The following is a 22,975-nucleotide window of genomic DNA, read 5'->3' on the forward strand; positions in this document are numbered from 1 at the left end:
ACCTCTCGCGACCCGCGTAAAGGTTAGGCTTAAGTGTAAGCGGGCCGCGAGCCTCCTAAATAACACGCCTGATATTTGAACTTTAGGCGACCGCGCCGTTAAAGGAGCATGGAACTTCCATGCGGGTCGCGTAAAGTGCCCAGATGCAGAATTGTTGTAGTTACTTGCCTTTTGGAGCCTTTGAACGATCAAACCTCAATCAATGAGGCATGGGCACCCTACACTTGACCCATAGCTCTCAGGGACACCTACCCATCATCTCTGGACTATTGTGAGTGTTTGCAATGATCATAGTTGCTTGGCATTGGCTATAAATAGCCACCTTATGCACATAACATTCACAACATCAAAAACACACATCTCTGATCATTGCAAGAGCTCTCAAGTCCTTTTCTCTGCTCTATAAGCAAGAACACAACTTCTGTAAGTGATCTAACCCTTTGTGGTTTCACATTTCCTTAGTAAATGGCTAAGAACCAAACCGTCGTAAATACGGTTTGACTTTAAAAGAACTCAGTGATGGTTCAGTCTTATAACGAATCAAAAGTGGTTATGAGTTGGTATTTATGTGGGTAATAAACCTCTAAAAAGGTTCCCCTTGATCACCACTCTAACTATGTCAAATATCGAGTCAAACGTGCGGTTAAAAAGTCAACAGAAAGCTATTTTAGCGATTTATGCATAATCTGTAATGTATATGTTATGAAACCTGTTTTGACACTTATAAAATATGATAATAAGTATATAAACTTGTTTGCGCTCGTTTGAATCGACCATTTGCTATATTGACCCGGTTCGGAGCCGAATGTCGCAAAAGTTTGACTTTTGCTTTGACTTCAGTTCTGACCCGTTTTAGTGAGGTATGGATATACCTTAGGACTCTCTTAGGACCAGATCACATGTTGGTATAAACCTCTGTGGTCGGTTCATGAGTTATCCGAGTCTTTTGCGCATTTCCGTCATTCGCCTAAAAGTTGACCATAACGGCCTTTTGAAATTAAAACGAGTATTTCGGACACGTGAACGGACCAAAACCTTGCTTATTAAATTATAAGCATGTCCTTAAAGTTTCACGTCAATCCGAGGTCTAGAATGAGAGTTATGCTAATTAGCGCAATTTAAATAAACTTTAGTAATTAACGGCGCAAATAGCATAACACCTATCTAAACCAAGATTTCGTCACCAAAACTTTTACCCACTGTATTAAAATAATATTTTGGGAATTTTAAAGATTTTTAATAATTTTTACCTTGCTCATAACCTGCGGTTATGGCTACGGTTCGGTAAATACCGAATATGCCCTTTTTGGCCAAAACATGAGTTCTACAAGGTCTTTTGACCCGATTCCAGTTGCTACTGGTTTTAAATAATAAATAAAGTATTTTAAGCTTTATAAGCTGTTCGGGAAACTCAGATTTCCTGTAGAACTCGAAAAGCCCTTTTAAAGTCTTTAAAATGACCGAAAAGCCCCTACGGGGCATAATATAAACTTAAACTCGTTACGGGCGTCACGGGAGGTATCCTACTGATACCACAACCCATTTAAGGCATATTGACTTAGGAAATAAGCGTACGACTCTCATAGTTAACCGTTTCGCCTATTGCGCGCACGGTTCGGCTTATGAAACTAGTTTTCATAAATTAGCCGATACGGGTCAAATTATATTATTTGAACCCCAAAATCCAGAGTGTGAACCATTAAACCATATAAAACAAGTCTCTGAACTTGTTGGGTCAGAATCACACTCCATTCTCGGTTTTCGCCTTTTCGCGCGATTAAACCATATCAATATATATATCGGAACCAACCGGTCTAGGCTACGGCCATTATAACGACCCGTTAGGATTCTAAGAGGTTAACTAAAACCTTCGTTCCAGATTAGGAGCCCCAGTAAAAGCTATCGGTGATTTAATCCAAATTAAGGAAATATACTTGCAAAGGTAAATACTTTAACTTATTTCCCCTATATGGGCTTGGGTTACGGTATATTAATACCGCTTGATTGAGCATTATATTCTTCCATCGCTTAGGTGGTTAATTAAATAATATGATCGGCTCATTTAAACAGTTTTGTTGCTTATAAGCCTTTGGGGGGTTTAATGACCGTTGTCCCGGATATCCTTGGCATCATTTTACGAAATGGCCACGACCATCGACATCCCGGTGTAGGCGTACACCCGGTATAAAGTGTCGACATTAAAATTAAAAGACGTAGCCGTTGGTTTTTATACTACGGTTTTACGCAAACGTGGTGTGTCTATAAATCTTTAACCCGGCACGACCCGGGCTACTGAACGCATAAAAGAACATGTAAAACGTTCACAAGATTTTATTATAATTTTCCCAAGTTATAAAAGAGTTTGTGCCTTGTGTATTCAAATCAATTTTAATAAACATTTTCAAATGTGTCAGTTGAATGTATTTACCAGTGTAAACTGACGTATTTTCCCCAAAAAGATTAAGTGCAGGTACCTAAACGAAAATTGGCTGGTATTAGCTCCCTAGCGTCGTGATAAGTCTCGCAAGCTTGATTGCAGTATCTGATGGAACAAATACTTTATGTTCATTTACGATCCACTGTGGATATATTCAACCCCTGTAATACATTTGATATTACAACCAGAGGTTGAAGTTTATATATATTTATCTTATGCTTCCGCTGTGCATTATATAATTGTGTGGTTTGACTATTTTGTTGCCAACATCGTCACGGTAATCCCCCACCGGGCCCACCGGTGAGACAAGTGGAAATCGGGGTGTGACAATAATGGAAGGAAAAAGAATTCCCAACGTTAAACTCTTGATCTCAAAACATGGATTTCCCAACTGGCCTCCACCGTAACTTACGGTGGCACCGTAAGTTACGGTGGCCCCTGGTGTGACATGCCCCTACCGTAAATCAGTAGGGGGCTGCCGTAAAGCCTTCAACTCCACCGTAACTTACGGTGTCACCGTAAGTTACGGTGGCCCCTGCATTCCAGCTTTCCTATTTTGCCGTTTATTGTCACGAAAACTTTCGTATCTTTCAAACCGCTTATCCGTTTGACCCACCGTTTCTTCCTACATGATTGTAATTTGACCCTTCATAGTATGGAGTCAAAATCCAACATCGGAATTAACAAAATTTAAGACTTTTAAGTCTTCGGCTTATTACCATTTTTACCAAATTTTAACCTGTTCGCGATTTTATCAAACAAACATGTTTACTTGCTCTATAAACTCATGAAAATCATAATTTCAATATTTCCTATCAAATAAATCATAAATCATGGGTTTCTTACTTAGTTAGAACCCATTTACGTTCAAGTTCTTATTTTGACCCGTTAGAGAGGATTTAATCATTTAAGTTTAAATCCTACTCCCTACTTTCACATGTCATTTTTCTACATTAAGGTATTCACATATCTTTCACCAAATTTACGCGTACCTGGCGCGGGTCAAAGTATTGACCCGTTTTAATACCTTGCCTTAATAATTTGCTGATTCATAGCCACGTAAATTCCATAAGCCGTTTTACCCTGTGAGCATTAGACTCGACATGCACTTGTTAGTCGTTATTCGTCAAATGGTGTTAACATTACCATTTGACCTGTTTAGTCTAAACGACCAAACATTTTGCACTTATATTTGAATGGTATTTATTTACCATTTCATTATTTAACCCGTTTCGCCCCTTTTTGCCATTAAACATGGTTTTTATCCTTTTATTCGTCGACCCGTATCATTTCGTGTCAGAACCCATATTTCGGATATAACCTTGGTCGTGTTTATAATCTATAAAGTAAATACGTATCCTAAAAAAACAAAAGTGTAAGCTCTACTTACCTCGCGTCCGCGCAAACATTCTTCGCATCCATGATCCGTTTGATCCATTCCTTTCCAGCTCCCACTTAGCTTGACGAGATCAAACTTAACACAATACCCACAAGATTTGTTAGATTAGTCATTATATAAAATGACCACAACATCTCATGGATTCACACATACTCATTTATCAGGACATTAGTTTTAGGTCAGTTTGACTTTCGTAAGTCAAACTGTCCTTGTGTATGTGACTGAGCACTAACTTAGAACATGTTTGGCATACACGTACATATTACTTGCATAAATCATTTGTATGTATTTTAGATGCCTTTAATACACCCAATTTCATAAAATTTGTTTGAAGCAAATACATGGTGCACACCACACCATTCAAGTATGGAATAAAAGCTACTACGACATATCTCTTACCAAGTCTTACAATCAAATTATATTTCCACGTTAGACACATTGCCTCAAGTTAATTTATTAGAATGCCATCATTATCACATTTCTCACAATTCATCCTTTTCTTGTATACAATTTTCTTAGATTAAGTTTATCAATAAAATATGTAGCAACTTTACAATGTAGCTGCGGAATCGACTCTTTTAACCACTTTACGGTTTTATTCAGCCCTTGGTGATCAAAGATGAAATATAGAATACTAAAATATCTTTCTAACCCAAAAAGAATCAGCTCAATCCGAGCTTCCTATAATTAATTATGATTTTCGCAAAAATCAGCTCAGAAGTCAAAATGCTTCCAATCAGCTTGCTGTCAAAACAGTTCAGCCGACTTCGGACACTGTTTTGACCCGTTTAACATCAGAATTTAACAAACATGTCCAAACATAAAACGTAGTATGTTTTAATAGCTTTCTGAGCATATAAAGCTCAACCTCACAGCATGTTCCAGTGATTTTATATGATTTTTTAAAAACTGCAGCCCAACAATTTTTTTTCCAATCAGCTTGCTGTCAAAACAGTTCAGCCTACTTCGGACACTGTTTTGACCCATTTAACATCAGAATTTAACAAACATGTCCAAACATAAAACGTAGTATGTTTTAATAGCTTTCTGAGCATATAAGGCTCAACCTCACAGGATGTTCCAGTGATTTTATATGATTTTTTAAAAACTGCAGCCCAACAATTTTTTTTTCCAATCAGCTTGCTGTCAAAACAGTTCAGCCTACTTCGGACACTGTTTTGACCCATTTAACATCAGAATTTAACAAACATGTTCAAACATTAAACGTAGTATGTTTTAATAGCTTTCTGAGCATATAAGGCTCAACCTCACAGGCCGTTCCAGTAATTTTATATGATTTTTTTAAAACTGCAGCCCAATAATTTTATTTCCAATCAGCTTTGTTATATTTTCTTGTTCAAGCATTTTAACAAGCACCTTGTGTGCAACACGAAACATCAAATTTCTCCAGCCCATTTAAGTGTTCTAAACCCTTAAATTCTAGCAAAATTAACAAGTACTAACATCAAACTTCAAATCGAACTTCAGGGAGTTCTATTAACACAATTTAACCATTATGATTCTAGTGTTCATCATGTTTCTACAAAACCCATTTAGCACATAATCGGGTGATCATGAATTCACAATTAGGAACATCAATTCAACAAGTAAATGACTAGGGTTTACTCCTAGACATAAAATCATTCCTAATTTCATCATATAACGAACATGCAACCATAAATTTCAGATTTCTAAGTTTACCTAGAAATCCAACTAGAGATCTTTCATTAAATTTTACATACCTTTTAATCCTCTTGTGATCAGGATCAATAATCCATGCTTAAATTTCGATTTTGGACTGAATTGGACCTTCAATTTGCAAGATTAGTGAAGTTCTAGGGTTTTGAAGAGTGGGGAGTCGCCCCTGCCCTTTCCTGTACGACCAGACATCCTTAATGGGTGTTTGGTTTTGATTTTTATTAAAATTAGTAATATAATTTCAATTTCTTACAACTTAGGCCCCTCTGTGACAACTTGAACTTTAGACTTGCTTTGATGTAACGTTACGTGCTTATGTGACATTTCGAACTAATGAATGTTATGATATTATGTGCTTTTATGTGTGTGTGTTATGTTTATCTTTATCGAGCCAAACCCGAGCCGCACAACACTTCATACGAGTGCACAAGCCCCTTTGGGCCACTCCTTGTTCACGGGTTCATTAGGCAGCCGAGTGGGCTTGGCCCACTCCCCCACTCGCAACACAAAATCGGAATTAGGGGTTTTGTTTCCTTGTTTTTGCAAAATCACAAACACACACAACAACCCTAGACTCTTTCTCTCTCTCTCTCGGCTGCTTGGATCCCCGACGGCGAACAACACTTCTCGGCCCACCCTCTCTTTGATTCCAACCGGTTAGTGTACATTGTTATTTGATTGTATATGATGATGTTATGATCTATGCGTTTACATGATGATTATATATGATTCTTGAGCATTACATGATGTAATTCGGATGATGATAGTATGGTTGATTGTGATAGAACCGGTTTACATGTGTGCATTGTTATAAATCAAATGTTAATATGTGGTTCGGATTGTTAACGTGTTCATACGGATCGGATGAAACTCGATGTAATCTGTTGTTATGCTATATGATTCGGATGGTAACTTGTGGATATGCTAAGTATTGGGCTAGGTAATTAGTCACGGCTACATGTTCATATAAATAGATTATTGTTCATATGAATGCTGTTCACGTTGATTTGATGTTCTTGAATTGTTATGAATACGCATGAAATCTGAATTAACTGTTGATAAATTTCCGTGATTGATCTGATTTCGAAACTGCCTTAGATGTTTGCTAGAATCACGGATAAGTCAATGCAGGAATTATGGAAATCAGTTACATATTCGGTTACGACACATGGTTGCAAGTCGGGACCATAGTTGCGAGTCAGGTTGCGACTCGTAACCAAGCCAGCACAAGTCGAGACCACGGTTGCGAGTCCCGTTGCGACTCGTAACCAGACCATGATGAACCGAGATCACCATTGCGACTCGCAACCAGCTGTTGCGACTCGTAATCTCCGGTTGCGACTCGAGATCTCCGTTGCGACTCGAGACCATCATTTACACGCACACTGTTTGGGCCTCCACTGTCACGGGCCCAATGATTTGATTTGTGGACTGTTTGCTATTGGACCTTTACTATTACAGGCCCAACTGATTGGGCCGGACACCTGGCTATTTGTTTAACTGTCTGCTTTGAGCTACTATTGGAATACGTGTTCATTTGCCATAATTAATACGTGTTAGAGACCTACGTGTTTATACGAACCTGACTTGTGTGTTAACCCTATTAGGACGTGGTTGACCACCCTTAGTTCAAGAATCTTTATTTGTGTATCTGCCGAGCAAACCAAGGTGAGTTCACACAGCCAAGGCATGGGATTCCCGGGTTGGGAATTGGGTTGGATATGTTGAATATGGAATGATTACTCGTACTTACGAATACACCAGACTATAGACCATCGTCCTCAGGTTAGACAGGACACGTTACGTAAAGCCTACGTAACCCAGTACAATTGCCATATGTCTCCCGGGTCGGGAGGACACGTTACGTAAAGCCTACGTAACCCAATACCATCCACTGGCTTCCAGGTCGGAAGGCCACGCTGCGTAAAGCCTACGTAGCCCCATGCGTACCACTGTCCTCGGGGAAGGGCACGTCACGTAAAGCCTACGTGACCCTGTACGTATTCCTGTTCTCGGAAAAGAAGAACACATGGTCGGAAGTTAGTCTAGTAAGTACCGTTAATGAGAAGCCCTCATTAGCCAGGATAAACATGGGAAGCCCCCACCTTTAGTACACACTAGTATGGGAAGCCCCCACTAGCTATGCTTATGCACTATGTTATGAACTTACTTCCTGTGAACTCGCTCAACTAGTTGTTGATTATTTGCTGCATGCCTTGCAGGACCTTAGGTACATTATGGAGCTTGCACAGGGAGGAGCAGGTCGTTGTGGGATATGGATCGTGAACGTTATCTGAACTTATAATTATTTTGAGATACATTACTATGCTTCCGCTACTTAAACGATGTTGGTTTTGAAACATCAATCATGTCATGATGATTTACATTAATTTCTTTATTATTGAATGCTATGTTTGATATGATTGATGGCTTGATCCTGGTCAGTCACGCTCCCAAGCGGTGGTACTCCGCGGGTGGATTTTGGGGGTGTGACAGATTGGTATCAGAGCCATTGGTTATAGAGAACTTGGTTTTAATATGGGAAAATGTTTTTATTAAAACCGGACTATAACCAGAACAGTGCTCTCAACGATCCACAACGACGCTTCGCTCCACGTGCAAGACTCGACATCCTAGGTAATAAGGTTTATGTTTATTGCCTGTTTGATAGAACTGTTTAGAACTTTGCTCGCATTACGTTTAGATACACATGATACTATAGCATGAGAATCCCTACGTGCTTACACTTTTCTGTCATCGCCCTACTCGCGAATCATTCTTACGTATGCTACTTGTTACTATGAAGATCATGTCTGGACGAATCAACATGACACAAGCCCAGCTAGAGGCTCTTGTTCAAGCTCAAGTTGCTGCGGCAGTTGCAGCAGCTCAAGCAGGTAGTATATCCTGCAGTATAGGCACACACTAGGATCTTTAGATCCTACATTAACTCTCGTATTTAACTTCGTCCTATTCGTACACAATAGGTCAACACGCGCAGCAGCCTGTCTGCACGTTCAAGAATTTCATGGACTGTCGTCCAAACTCTTTCAGCGGCACAGAAGGAGCGGTTGGACTCCTCCACTGGTTCGAGAAGCTAGAATCAGTATTCGAAATGTGCGAGTGCCCTGAGGCTCGCAAGGTCAAGTTTGCTACTGGCACTTTGGAAGGAATCGCGCTAACCTGGTGGAACGCGCAGGTGCAGATTCTTGGGTTGGCAGCTGCTAACGCCACCCCATGGAACGATTTCAAAGAACTCATCAAGCGTGAGTATTGCACGCGTGAAGATATTCACAAGCTGGAAGACGAGCTGTATAACCTGAAAATGGTTGGATCAGAGATCGAAGCGTATACTAAAAGGTCGAATGAGTTGGCCGTTCTGTGTCCTACAATGGTGGACCCTCCATACAAGCGCATTGAGTTGTATCTCAAGGGATTGGCGCCAGAAATTCAGAGCCATGTGACGTCGGCTAACCTCGAAAACATCCAGGAAATCCAGCGCCTCGCTCATCGCATCACTGATCAGGCAGTGGATCAGAATAAACTGCCCAAGCGTGTTAATGCTACTGCTAACGTCACCACCTCAGTTACTCCTGCTACGTCTGGTGACAGTAAAAGAAAATGGGATGGAGATTCTAGTAAAGGTTCAGCGATTGATCAGCCACAAGCTCAGCAACAGAAGACTGACCACTACCAGAGCCCCAGTCAGCAATCCTCTGGCGGTCACAGACAGAAGAGATATCAGGGAAGTCAACCTAAGTGCTACAATTGCCACAGGCATCACAATGGCCCGTGTAACAAGGGTCGTTGTCAAAGGTGTCTTAAGATGGGGCACGAGGCCAAAGACTGTAGGAGTCCACGGCCTGCGAATCAGAATCAGCAACCTCAGCAACCCGCTCCACAGAACCAGCAGCAGCAACAGCAGCCACAGCGTGGAAACCGGGGATGTTTCCAGTGTGGGGCTGAAGGTCACTTCAAACGCGATTGCCCTCAGTTGAACCAGAACCGCAACAACAACAATAACAACCAGGGCAACGGCAACAATAACGGCGGGAACAACAACAACGGCAATGAAGCTCGTGGTCGTGCATTCGTACTAGGTCGAGGCGACGCAGTGAACGATCCCAACGTGGTTATGGGTAAGTTTCTCCTCGACAATATTTACGTTACTGTTTTATTTGATTCGGGTGCGGATACAAGCTATATGTCTGTGAAAATGTGTCAACTGCTAAAACGTGCACCAACACTTTTACCCACCAAACATGTAGTAGAATTAGCTAACGGTAAAAGTCTAGAAGCCACGCACGTAGTTCAGGGTTGTAATCTTATCTTAGCTGGCCAAGCTTTCTCTATTGATCTCATCCCCATAGTTTTGGGTAGTTTCGACGTCGTGATTGGGATGGATTGGTTATCCCAACACCAGGCAGAAATCTCATGCAGCGAGAAGATTATTCGCATTCCTCGTTCTGGTCAGGAACCTCTAGAAGTTCAAGGCGACAAGAGTGGTGTTGTGGTTGGCATCATCTCTTTCTTGAAGGCTCAGAAATGCTTACGTAAAGGTCACACAGCCATTCTGGCTCTCGTTACAGACGCATCAACGAAGGAAAAGAAATTGGAGGATATTCCAATTGTACGTGATTACCCTCAGGTGTTTCCTGAAGACTTACCTGGTTTACCGCCTCACCGTCAGGTCGAATTTCAGATCGAGCTCGCTCCAGGAGCAGCACCCATAGCTCGCGCACCATATCGCCTAGCTCCATCAGAATTGGAGGAATTGTCAAAGCAACTGCAAGAACTTTTGGAAAAGGGTTTTATTCGTCCAAGCTCTTCGCCTTGGGGAGCTCCAGTACTTTTCGTGAGAAAGAAAGACGGTACATTCAGGATGTGCATCGACTACCGTGAACTCAACAAGGTGACGGTGAAGAACCGTTATCCTCTCCCACGCATAGACGACTTATTCGACCAGTTGCAAGGGTCGTGTTACTATTCGAAGATAGACTTGAGGTCTGGGTATCATCAGCTGAGAGTCCGGGATGAGGACATCTCCAAGACAGCTTTCAGAACTCGTTACGGTCACTACGAGTTTCTCGTCATGCCATTTGGGTTAACGAACGCGCCAGCTGTATTTATGGATCTTATGAACAGGGTGTGCAAACCCTATCTTGACAAGTTTGTCATAGTATTCATCGACGACATTCTGATTTACTCCAAGAGTCAGGAGGAACACGAGCAGCATCTTCGTCTTATTTTGGAACTCCTTCGGAAGGAACAACTGTACGCCAAGCTTTCTAAATGCGACTTCTGGCTTCGTGAAGTCCATTTCTTGGGCCATGTAGTGAACAAGGATGGGATCCATGTCGATCCATCCAAGGTTGATTCGATCAGGAACTGGCCTGCACCGCGTACACCGACGGAAATACGCCAATTCTTGGGTTTGGCAGGTTACTACAGACGGTTTATTAGAGACTTTTCGAAGATTGCTCAGCCGCTTACGCTACTGACACAGAAGGGTGTTACCTATCGCTGGGGAGAGCCCCAGGAGACTGCTTTTCAGCACTTAAAGGATAGGCTTTGCAGCGCACCTATTCTTTCACTGCCAGAGGGCACAGAAGACTTCGTAGTATATTGTGATGCATCCATTCGGGGACTGGGATGTGTGTTAATGCAGCGCGACAAGGTTATTGCTTACGCCTCTCGTCAACTCAAGGTTCACGAACGGAACTACACGACGCACGATTTAGAGCTGGGAGCTGTTGTTTTCGCGCTTAAGATATGGCGACACTACCTGTATGGTACCAGGTGCGCGATTTACACTGATCACAGGAGTCTCGAGCATATTCTTAAGCAGAAGGATTTGAATATGCGTCAACGACGGTGGGTCGAGTTACTTAACGATTACGAATGCGCTATCAAGTATCATCCAGGCAAAGCCAATGTTGTGGCTGATGCCCTCAGTCGAAAGGACACATTACCGAAGCGCGTGCGAGTGCTACAGCTTACGATTCAGTCTAGCCTCCCTGCTCAGATACGAGCTGCTCAGACAGAAGCACTGAAGCCCGAAAACGTCAAGGCTGAGGCCTTACGCGGCTCACGACAACAGATGGAACAGAAGGCAGACGGCGCCTACTATGTAACGGGCCGGATTTGGGTCCCACTTTATGGCGGTCTACGCGAACTTGTGATGGACGAAGCACACAAGTCTCGCTACTCGGTACATCCAGGGTCGGATAAAATGTACCACGATATTAGCACTACATATTGGTGGCCCAGTATGAAGACCCACATTGCTACGTATGTCGGAAAATGCTTGACCTGTGCGAGAGTCAAGGTTGAATACCAGAAACCAGCTGGCCTACTTCAGCAGCCTAAGATACCGCAATGGAAATGGGAGGAAATTTCCATGGATTTTGTTACGGGTCTACCTAGATCCCAGCGTGGGAACGATACGATATGGGTCATAGTTGATCGACTCACCAAGTCTGCACACTTCCTGCCAATTAAGGAAACGGACAAGTTCTCCACTCTCGCAGACGTCTATCTTAAAGAAGTTGTTTCAAGGCACGGGGTGCCCACATCTATCATATCGGATCGCGATGCACGATTCACATCAGAGCTTTGGCAAGCAATGCACAAATCTTTCGGCTCACGGTTAGACATGAGCACAGCTTATCACCCTCAGACGGATGGGCAGTCTGAGCGAACGATTCAAACGCTTGAAGACATGCTTCGGGCATGCGTCATCGATTTCGGCAACGGCTGGGAAAAGCACCTCCCTTTGGTGGAGTTTTCTTACAATAATAGTTATCATACCAGCATACAAGCCGCTCCATTTGAGGCATTGTACGGGCGTAAATGCCGGTCACCCCTCTGCTGGGCAGAGGTGGGGGATAGTCAGATCACGGGTCCAGAGATTGTAGTGGACGCCACAGAAAAGATTGCACAGATACGACAACGCATGGCGGCAGCACGCGACCGTCAGAAAGCTTACGCGGACAAGCGTAGAAAGCCATTGGAATTTGAGGTCGGGGACCGGGTTTTATTGAAAGTTTCACCCTGGAAGGGTGTGGTTCGTTTTGGCAAACGGGGTAAACTGAATCCGCGATACGTCGGACCATTCGAAATTATAGAAAAGATTGGCAAGGTAGCCTACAAGTTGAACCTACCAGCTGAACTCGGGGCAGTTCACAATGTCTTTCATGTATCAAACCTAAAGAAGTGCCTATCAGATGAAAACCTCATCATTCCTTTTAAGGAACTCACTATCGACGAGCGGTTGCAGTTCGTCGAGGAACCAGTAGAAATCACGGACCGGGATGTGAAGGTCCTCAAACACAAGAGAATCCCTCTTGTCCGAGTTCGTTGGAACTCCAAACGTGGCCCAGAGTACACCTGGGAACGCGAAGACAGGATGACAGAAAAGTACCCCCAGTTATTCGAAACCAGTGCTACCACTACTGAGGCTGAAGCTACTACTTCGGAATTTCGGGACGAAATTCCAGATCAACGGGGGGAGGATGTGACACCCCAGGAAAACCAGTGAACCATTGAACTTACCTAGCTTCCTCAGTGAGTGCATACCAAAATTTCGGGACGAAATTTCCAATTAGTTGGGGATAATGTGACAACTCGAACTTTAGACTTGCTTTGATGTAACGTTACGTGCTTATGTGACATTTCGAACTAATGAATGTTATGATATTATGTGCTTTTATGTGTGTGTGTTATGTTTATCTTTATCGAGCCAAACCCGAGCCGCACAACACTTCATACGAGTGCACAAGCCCCTTTGGGCCACTCCTTATTCACGGGTTCATTAGGCAGCCGAGTGGGCTTGGCCCACTCCCCCACTCGCAACACAAAATCGGAATTAGGGGTTTTGTTTCCTTGTTTTTGCAAAATCACAAACACACACAACAACCCTAGACTCTTTCTCTCTCTCTCTCGGCTGCTTGGATCCCCGACGGCGAACAACACTTCTCGGCTCACCCTCTCTTTGATTCCAACCGGTTAGTGTACATTGTTATTTGATTGTATATGATGATGTTATGATCTATGCGTTTACATGATGATTATATATGATTCTTGAGCATTACATGATGTAATTCGGATGATGATAGTATGGTTGATTGTGATAGAACCGGTTTACATGTGTGCATTGTTATAAATCAAATGTTAATATGTGGTTCGGATTGTTAACGTGTTCATACGGATCGGATGAAACTCGATGTAATCTGTTGTTATGCTATATGATTCGGATGGTAACTTGTGGATATGCTAAGTATTGGGCTAGGTAATTAGTCACGGCTACATGTTCATATAAATAGATTATTGTTCATATGAATGCTGTTCACGTTGATTTGATGTTCTTGAATTGTTATGAATACGCATGAAATCTGAATTAACTGTTGATAAATTTCCGTGATTGATCTGATTTCGAAACTGCCTTAGATGTTTGCTAGAATCACGGATAAGTCAATGCAGGAATTATGGAAATCAGTTACATACTCGGTTACGACACATGGTTGCAAGTCGGGACCATAGTTGCGAGTCAGGTTGCGACTCGTAACCAAGCCAGCACAAGTCGAGACCACGGTTGCGAGTCCCGTTGCGACTCGTAACCAGACCATGATGAACCGAGATCACCATTGCGACTCGCAACCAGCTGTTGCGACTCGTAATCTCCGGTTGCGACTCGAGATCTCCGTTGCGACTCGAGACCATCATTTACACGCACACTGTTTGGGCCTCCACTGTCACGGGCCCAATGATTTGATTTGTGGACTGTTTGCTATTGGACCTTTACTATTACAGGCCCAACTGATTGGGCCGGACACCTGGCTATTTGTTTAACTGTCTGCTTTGAGCTACTATTGGAATACGTGTTCATTTGCCATGATTAATACGTGTTAGAGACCTACGTGTTTATACGAACCTGACTTGTGTGTTAACCCTATTAGGACGTGGTTGACCACCCTTAGTTCAAGAATCTTTATTTGTGTATCTGCCGAGCAAACCAAGGTGAGTTCACACAGCCAAGGCATGGGATTCCCGGGTTGGGAATTGGGTTGGATATGTTGAATATGGAATGATTACTCGTACTTACGAATACACCAGACTATAGACCATCGTCCTCAGGTTAGACAGGACACGTTACGTAAAGCCTACGTAACCCAGTACAATTGCCATATGTCTCCCGGGTCGGGAGGACACGTTACGTAAAGCCTACGTAACCCAATACCATCCACTGGCTTCCAGGTCGGAAGGCCACGCTGCGTAAAGCCTACGTAGCCCCACGCGTACCACTGTCCTCGGGGAAGGGCACGTCACGTAAAGCCTACGTGACCCTGTACGTATTCCTGTTCTCGGAAAAGAAGAACACATGGTCGGAAGTTAGTCTAGTAAGTACCGTTAATGAGAAGCCCTCATTAGCCAGGATAAACATGGGAAGCCCCCACCTTTAGTACACACTAGTATGGGAAGCCCCCACTAGCTATACTTATGCACTATGTTATGAACTTACTTCCTGTGAACTCGCTCAACTAGTTGTTGATTATTTGCTGCATGCCTTGCAGGACCTTAGGTACATTATGGAGCTTGCACAGGGAGGAGCAGGTCGTTGTGGGATATGGATCGTGAACGTTATCTGAACTTATAATTATTTTGAGATACATTACTATGCTTCCGCTACTTAAACGATGTTGGTTTTGAAACATCAATCATGTCATGATGATTTACATTAATTTCTTTATTATTGAATGCTATGTTTGATATGATTGATGGCTTGATCCTGGTCAGTCACGCTCCCAAGCGGTGGTACTCCGCGGGTGGATTTTGGGGGTGTGACACCCTCATCTTTTGTTTGACATATAGTTTTGGTTGTTTTTAACCCTATCATAAGTTACTTCTAGAATATTAGCTAACTAGGTTAAAATTCCTAGTTAGTAAGTTCTTGTTTATTCAAGAATCCTAATATTCGCCGGGTTACTTTTACCACTAAAGGTAATTTACCCGTCTTTTAGTATAAACGTGGTTTGATTACCAAACCCGTTTTCGGGGTGTTACAAGTCTACCCCCCTTAAAGAGGTTTCGTCCTTGAAACCTTTTCTTACATAACTCATTGAGTTTAAACTCAATGTATTTTTTTTTTACGAGATATCTTTTAAACATTACTTATACTTTTAACCAATTGTTCGTATTACCATATAGGTATGGTAACATCTTTTTGGTCACTAATTGTCTACATATCTCATACGACATAGTGCAACTTGAAATAACGTAATCTTGTTACTTCCACTAGTTTAGTTAACTTAGCGATATCCATCGCTTTCATATATTATCGAACTCTTTGTGAATCCGTTACCTTGACCCGTTTAAAGGTCTTTAGTGAAATCTTTCTCTTTTAGCAACTATTTCTTTTGTTTTCCAATTCATTTATTCGGTTCAGTTATACCGAATCCACCGCTTACAAGCAACCAACTTACTTAAATTTCCTTAACCGATCTCACTAACTAGACTTATTAGTCCAGTTGCTTTTTACCGCTCGCCTGGTGATAATGTGATTCCACTTCACATTGCATTTCTTAACCGTGATCGTGTCATGTCATGTTTAATTTATATCAACCTTTCATTTTCGAAAATACCACTTTTTCGAATATATCGTCTTGCACCTATCGATGTTAAGACCCATACTCTTTGATATTTTTTTTTCCAAAATCGTCTTGTAGTATTCATATTTGTTAAAACGTTGTTTCTCACTAAAACTTGAAGTTTAATTTAACGTCTTCTCTTTAACTTTCGTCAATTACTCATATCAAGAAATTAACAATTAAGAATTTATTCTTTTTCATTCTTATTTTACGTGGGGATTCTCAACCAGTTCCCTCCCTATGTCTAGATAACCCATAGGTTCATTCACTTAGCCTCGTAGGCTATTTCTTTAGGCTCTCACCTCTTTAAGGCGAGTCCTTTATGATCCTTTTTCCTTTTTATTCATGACCCGTAGGTCATTTTGGTCCCGTAGACCTTTACACTGTTTATAACCTGAAGGTTATGATGATCCCGTAGATCATTCTTTTTACTCGTGTCTTTATTAAAATATATATTTGGTGTCAAAGCACTCTTTTTTTTTTTGTTTGAAAATCATTTGTTTTCATGCTTGAAATCCGTTAACTTTGAATGTAGTTCGTGTCTACAATCGTTTTCTTTCGGATAATTCTTCCGACTCTATGACTTCTCACGTCAATTAAGCATCGATTTGTCTCAAGCTTACTGTTATCCGGCTTGCGCTTACTTATGCCATCAAGCATTATACTTTATTCAACCCGTTCAACCTCAAAATAGTTGAATATAATTATCAAAATTTCTGTTTGCGAAATTTTATGGTCTTTCAGTCATAACTCATAATCCGAGTCTTTTGACTTTAAATTCGTGTTCCCGTTTCTCGGTTTTCGCATGTGTTTACATCCTTACCCATCAACCGGGTACTTTACCGAAGTCATTATTAGTGCAAGCATTCCGGTATACATTAAGATTTCGTTTTAATTTGTTTGGTTGTCTTAGCGAAATCCATCGCTTTTATTCAACCAAACCTTTATTCCTTATTCGACCATCCTTGACAGTCTTATAAACTATGAATGATGATTATCATCATCATCATTTCTTTACTACGACCAAAGTCAATGACTTTGATCGTTTTTCCCATGTGGGCAATACCTTTGTTTCTATGACCCCGCGGGTCATTTATACTTTGGTTTTACAATGCCCTTTTTGTCTACCATGGTTTTTGATCGTTTTTTTTTCATGTGGGCAATACCTTTGTTTCTATGACCCCGCGGGTCATTTATACTTTGGTTTTACAATGCCCTTTTTGTCTACCATGGTTGTTTCGTCCGAAATGACTTATGTCACGAATTTCCTTGGGTCATTTATTTCTATGTGCGCCATACGTCGTTTTTATGGTTCCCGCGAAAACCATTTATACGAGTATGCCCATAAGATTTCTTGACCCTAAGGACCTTTAAATTTTCATTCATCTTGACCTTACTACATCGGACATAACTGCGCTCATTATAAGAAGCTCATGCTATCATGTGTTCACTACTTACTTGGCCAGAGTAAGCGATCAACACATGGTACGCGTGACCTTATTATAATTACCACATCACGTCCCATGTAAGTAACTCCTCAAATTATTTCCATATTTATGATTTCATTTGGTAAAACTTTATTTAATTGTTAGTTAACAATTATTAGTTTTAGTCGTTTATCCTTGAACATGTAAAATGTCCCTTTTTATAAACATTTATTCACATTTGTTGATGTGATCATTACTTTTCTCAATAGGATTTATATTGAGAATACTTACTTGGATGATCACTCTCGTCCAAGTTTCTATATAAACTGAATTCTGTTATTGTCTTGTTATTCACAATTTGTGAATAATACATATTCTCTACTGAATTTCTCTTGGAAACGTCATCCTGGATAGGTAACCTATCCAGGTTTTTCCAAGTTTCATATTCTATATTTAACTGTCATTCACTATGTATTTGTTGCATATTACTGTTTGTACTATAAGTTTAAAATGTGCACCTGGTAATGCTTGCCCCGACGGGCATTCCTTGCCATTACTTATTTGCGATCGTTACGCGATTTAGGTCCTTGATGAGTATGCTCTTCTTGTCACATCTCGGACCGTTCCATCATCATATCCGCAATTTGTTAAACTCCCGCTATCTTCAGATGCGAGTGTCCTTCAATTAAAACATTTACAAGAATTAGTAATATCAACTTCAATAATCGCCCGTATTATAATACAAGGCTTTTCTACTATACGCGTCAACGCGCGTAATTTTCTCAACTATATTTATCATTTAATTGAGGTAACGTGTATCACACGATAACCCTATGTGTTGTTCACAACATTTCAACACATACCAAACCATTAATATACATGTACTTACCGGATTTGCGATCAAGCCTCGAACCGAACACACTTTACTCTTTAACCATGAGCTCTGATTACCAACTTGTAACACCCTAGTTATTTTTTTAAAGGTTTTCGTATAATTTACGAAAATAAACATGTATTTAAGGTTAAGTATCCTTAGAAAATTTCGAGTAAATTAAAACTTTTACAATTCATAAGTTATTCTACAAAACGTGATCGAATTCGTTGTTTAAAATATACAACGTGGCAAAGTGCGGAAGCATGTAACTATATCGTGTTCGGTTCTTCGATGAGCTTGATCGTCTCTCGGCATCCAAAATGAACCTACATTTCATAAACATGAAATGCTTTAGTCATACGGGGATTGAAATAAATCTAAACAAATCCGGTAATGATAATGGAAGGAAAAAGAATTCCCAACGTTAAACTCTTGATCTCAAAACATGGATTTCCCAACTGGCCTCCACCGTAACTTACGGTGGCACCGTAAGTTACGGTGGCCCCTGGTGTGACATGCCCCTACCGTAAATCAGTAGGGGGCTGCCGTAAAGCCTTCAACTCCACCGTAACTTACGGTGTCACCGTAAGTTACGGTGGTCCCTGCATTCCAGCTTTCCTATTTTGCCGTTTATTGGCACGAAAACTTTCGTATCTTTCAAACCGCTAATCCGTTTGACCCACCATTTCTTCCTACATGATTGTAATTTGACCCTTCATAGTATGGAGTCAAAATCCAACATCCGAATTAACAAAATTTAAGATTTTTAAGTCTTCGGCTTATTACCATTTTTACCAAATTTTAACCCGTTCGCGATTTTATCAAACAAACATGTTTACTTGCTCTATAAACTCATGAAAATCATAATTTCAATATTTCCTATCAAATAAATCATAAATCATGGGTTTCTTACTTAGTTAGAACCCATTTACGTTCAAGTTCTTATTTTGACCCGTTAGAGAGGATTTAATCATTTAAGTTTAAATCCTACTCCCTACTTTCACATGTCATTTTTCTACATTAAGGTATTCACATATCTTTCACCAAATTTACGCGTACCTGGCGCGGGTCAAAGTATTGACCCGTTTTAATACCTTGCCTTAATAATTTGCTGATTCATAGCCACGTAAATTCCATAAGCCGTTTTACCCTGTGAGCATTAGACTCGACATGCACTTGTTAGTCGTTATTCGTCAAATGGTGTTAACATTACCATTTGACCTGTTTAGTCTAAACGACCAAACATTTTGCACTTATATTTGAATGGTATTTATTTACCATTTCATTATTTAACCCGTTTCGCCCCTTTTTGCCATTAAACATGGTTTTTATCCTTTTATTCGTCGACCCGTATCATTTCGTGTCAGAACCCATATTTCGGATATAACCTTGGTCGTGTTTATAATCTATAAAGTAAATACGTATCCTAAAAAAACAAAAGTGTAAGCTCTACTTACCTCGCGTCCGCGCAAACATTCTTCGCATCCATGATCCGTTTGATCCATTCCTTTCCAGCTCCCACTTAGCTTGACGAGATCAAACTTAACACAATACCCACAAGATTTGTTAGATTAGTCATTATATAAAATGACCACAACATCTCATGGATTCACACATACTCATTTATCAGGACATTAGTTTTAGGTCAGTTTGACTTTCGTAAGTCAAACTGTCCTTGTGTATGTGACTGAGCACTAACTTAGAACATGTTTGGCATACACGTACATATTACTTGCATAAATCATTTGTATGTATTTTAGATGCCTTTAATACACCCAATTTCATAAAATTTGTTTGAAGCAAATACATGGTGCACACCACACCATTCAAGTATGGAATAAAAGCTACTACGACATATCTCTTACCAAGTCTTACAATCAAATTATATTTCCACGTTAGACACATTGCCTCAAGTTAATTTATTAGAATGCCATCATTATCACATTTCTCACAATTCATCCTTTTCTTGTATACAATTTTCTTAGATTAAGTTTATCAATAAAATATGTAGCAACTTTACAATGTAGCTGCGGAATCGACTCTTTTAACCACTTTACGGTTTTATTCAGCCCTTGGTGATCAAAGATGAAATATAGAATACTAAAATATCTTTCTAACCCAAAAAGAATCAGCTCAATCCGAGCTTCCTATAATTAATTATGATTTTCGCAAAAATCAGCTCAGAAGTCAAAATGCTTCCAATCAGCTTGCTGTCAAAACAGTTCAGCCGACTTCGGACACTGTTTTGACCCGTTTAACATCAGAATTTAACAAACATGTCCAAACATAAAACGTAGTATGTTTTAATAGCTTTCTGAGCATATAAAGCTCAACCTCACAGCATGTTCCAGTGATTTTATATGATTTTTTAAAAACTGCAGCCCAACAATTTTTTTTCCAATCAGCTTGCTGTCAAAACAGTTCAGCCTACTTCGGACACTGTTTTGACCCATTTAACATCAGAATTTAACAAACATGTCCAAACATAAAACGTAGTATGTTTTAATAGCTTTCTGAGCATATAAGGCTCAACCTCACAGGATGTTCCAGTGATTTTATATGATTTTTTAAAAACTGCAGCCCAACAATTTTTTTTTCCAATCAGCTTGCTGTCAAAACAGTTCAGCCTACTTCGGACACTGTTTTGACCCATTTAACATCAGAATTTAACAAACATGTTCAAACATTAAACGTAGTATGTTTTAATAGCTTTCTGAGCATATAAGGCTCAACCTCACAGGCCGTTCCAGTAATTTTATATGATTTTTTTAAAACTGCAGCCCAATAATTTTATTTCCAATCAGCTTTGTTATATTTTCTTGTTCAAGCATTTTAACAAGCACCTTGTGTGCAACACGAAACATCAAATTTCTCCAGCCCATTTAAGTGTTCTAAACCCTTAAATTCTAGCAAAATTAACAAGTACTAACATCAAACTTCAAATCGAACTTCAGGGAGTTCTATTAACACAATTTAACCATTATGATTCTAGTGTTCATCATGTTTCTACAAAACCCATTTAGCACATAATCGGGTGATCATGAATTCACAATTAGGAACATCAATTCAACAAGTAAATGACTAGGGTTTACTCCTAGACATAAAATCATTCCTAATTTCATCATATAACGAACATGCAACCATAAATTTCAGATTTCTAAGTTTACCTAGAAATCCAACTAGAGATTTTTCATTAAATTTTACATACCTTTTAATCCTCTTGTGATGAGGATCAATAATCCATGCTTAAATTTCGATTTTGGACTGAATTGGACCTTCAATTTGCAAGATTAGTGAAGTTCTAGGGTTTTGAAGAGTGGGGAGTCGCCCCTGCCCTTTCCTGTACGACCAGACATCCTTAATGGGTGTTTGGTTTTGATTTTTATTAAAATTAGTAATATAATTTCAATTTCTTACAACTTAGGCCCCTCATCTTTTGTTTGACATATAGTTTTGGTTGTTTTTAACCCTATCATAAGTTACTTCTAGAATATTAGCTAACTAGGTTAAAATTCCTAGTTAGTAAGTTCTTGTTTATTCAAGAATCCTAATATTCGCCGGGTTACTTTTACCACTAAAGGTAATTTACCCGTCTTTTAGTATAAACGTGGTTTGATTACCAAACCCGTTTTCGGGGTGTTACACATAATAGCTAAGTATGAGAAGAAGAAAGAGCAGTTATTGCTCAACCTCAACTACGTGAAAGAATCGTACGATGTCTTGAACAAAACAGTAACTGGCCTCCAAAAGACAAACTCATAGAGAGAACAAGCACCGACAATGATGAATGCATTCATGATATCAAAGCAAAAGGCCATAAACTTCTACATCGAAGAAAGTGCTAAATGGAAACAAGAGTTGGAGACCGAGAAAATCGAAAATGAGAGGATTAGACGCTTACTGCAAAGCTATTCTAGTTCTGATTATCTCATTGATCGTATTTACCCAACTGTTGCAGGAATGGAAGCTTTTCAAGATGAGAAGCCAAAGAAGAATAAAGATTGTGGTAAGAAACCGACTGTTAGCTATAACAAGTGTCCGCCTCCAATTTGGGAAGGGTACTCTCCTAGAAAACCAAACGAGGAGCAACTTGAAAAAGCAGTCAATATAAAGCTTAAAACCGACACAACTGATGTTTTACCAGATAACATTGATGTCACGTTTACCTCATCCGATACTGATCACGAGTCTGAGTTAATCAAAAAGGTGGTCGATCAGGTGTTGGATACTGATGAGGAATCTGAGTCAAAGTCTGAGTCTGGAAAGTCAAGTTCGTCAGTCAACAGAGAAAATTCGTCGGTCAAACGGTCTTACAGTAAAGAATTTTTGTTATCAAAGGCAAATTTGAATGATGAAACATTCGAAGTTGTTTATACTTTGAATGGTTCTGACAAATTATATTACAATAAAGTGTTTCCTATAATGAGTATTAAAACAGAATTGATTAACAAAACTTTTAAACTAATAGAAATTAATATTCCTGAATTGAAAGTT

General features: G+C 40.2%; 2 long non-coding RNA genes across 4 annotated transcripts in view; both read right to left on the reverse strand.

The window, feature by feature from the left end:
• The window catches only part of LOC110890024, a 32,884-nt gene extending 14,348 nt beyond the window's left edge, over nucleotides 1–18,536 (reverse strand). Inside the window, exons 1-4 of one of the 3 annotated variants that reach the window (XR_002564157.2) lie at nucleotides 18,497–18,536; nucleotides 18,126–18,286; nucleotides 3,828–3,911; nucleotides 3,397–3,520 (exon numbers count right to left, since the gene is read on the reverse strand). This is a non-coding gene — a long non-coding RNA (uncharacterized LOC110890024). Of the gene's footprint in view, nucleotides 1–3,396; nucleotides 3,521–3,827; nucleotides 3,912–5,578; nucleotides 5,796–18,125; nucleotides 18,287–18,496 lie in introns of those variants that run through there. The other 2 variants (XR_002564155.2, XR_002564154.2) reach the window with 2 other exon arrangements.
• A 90-nt stretch (nucleotides 18,537–18,626) lies between these two features.
• Nucleotides 18,627–22,100, reverse strand: LOC110890025. The gene is made up of 4 exons (XR_002564158.2): nucleotides 21,690–22,100; nucleotides 19,939–20,022; nucleotides 19,541–19,631; nucleotides 18,627–18,807 (listed from the first exon to the last, which is right to left on the reverse strand). It is a non-coding gene; the product is annotated as an uncharacterized LOC110890025 (long non-coding RNA).
• Between the last annotated feature and the right edge of the window lie 875 nt (nucleotides 22,101–22,975).

Source organism: Helianthus annuus, chromosome 11 (assembly GCF_002127325.2).
Source record: "Helianthus annuus cultivar XRQ/B chromosome 11, HanXRQr2.0-SUNRISE, whole genome shotgun sequence".
NCBI lineage: Eukaryota > Viridiplantae > Streptophyta > Magnoliopsida > Asterales > Asteraceae > Helianthus > Helianthus annuus.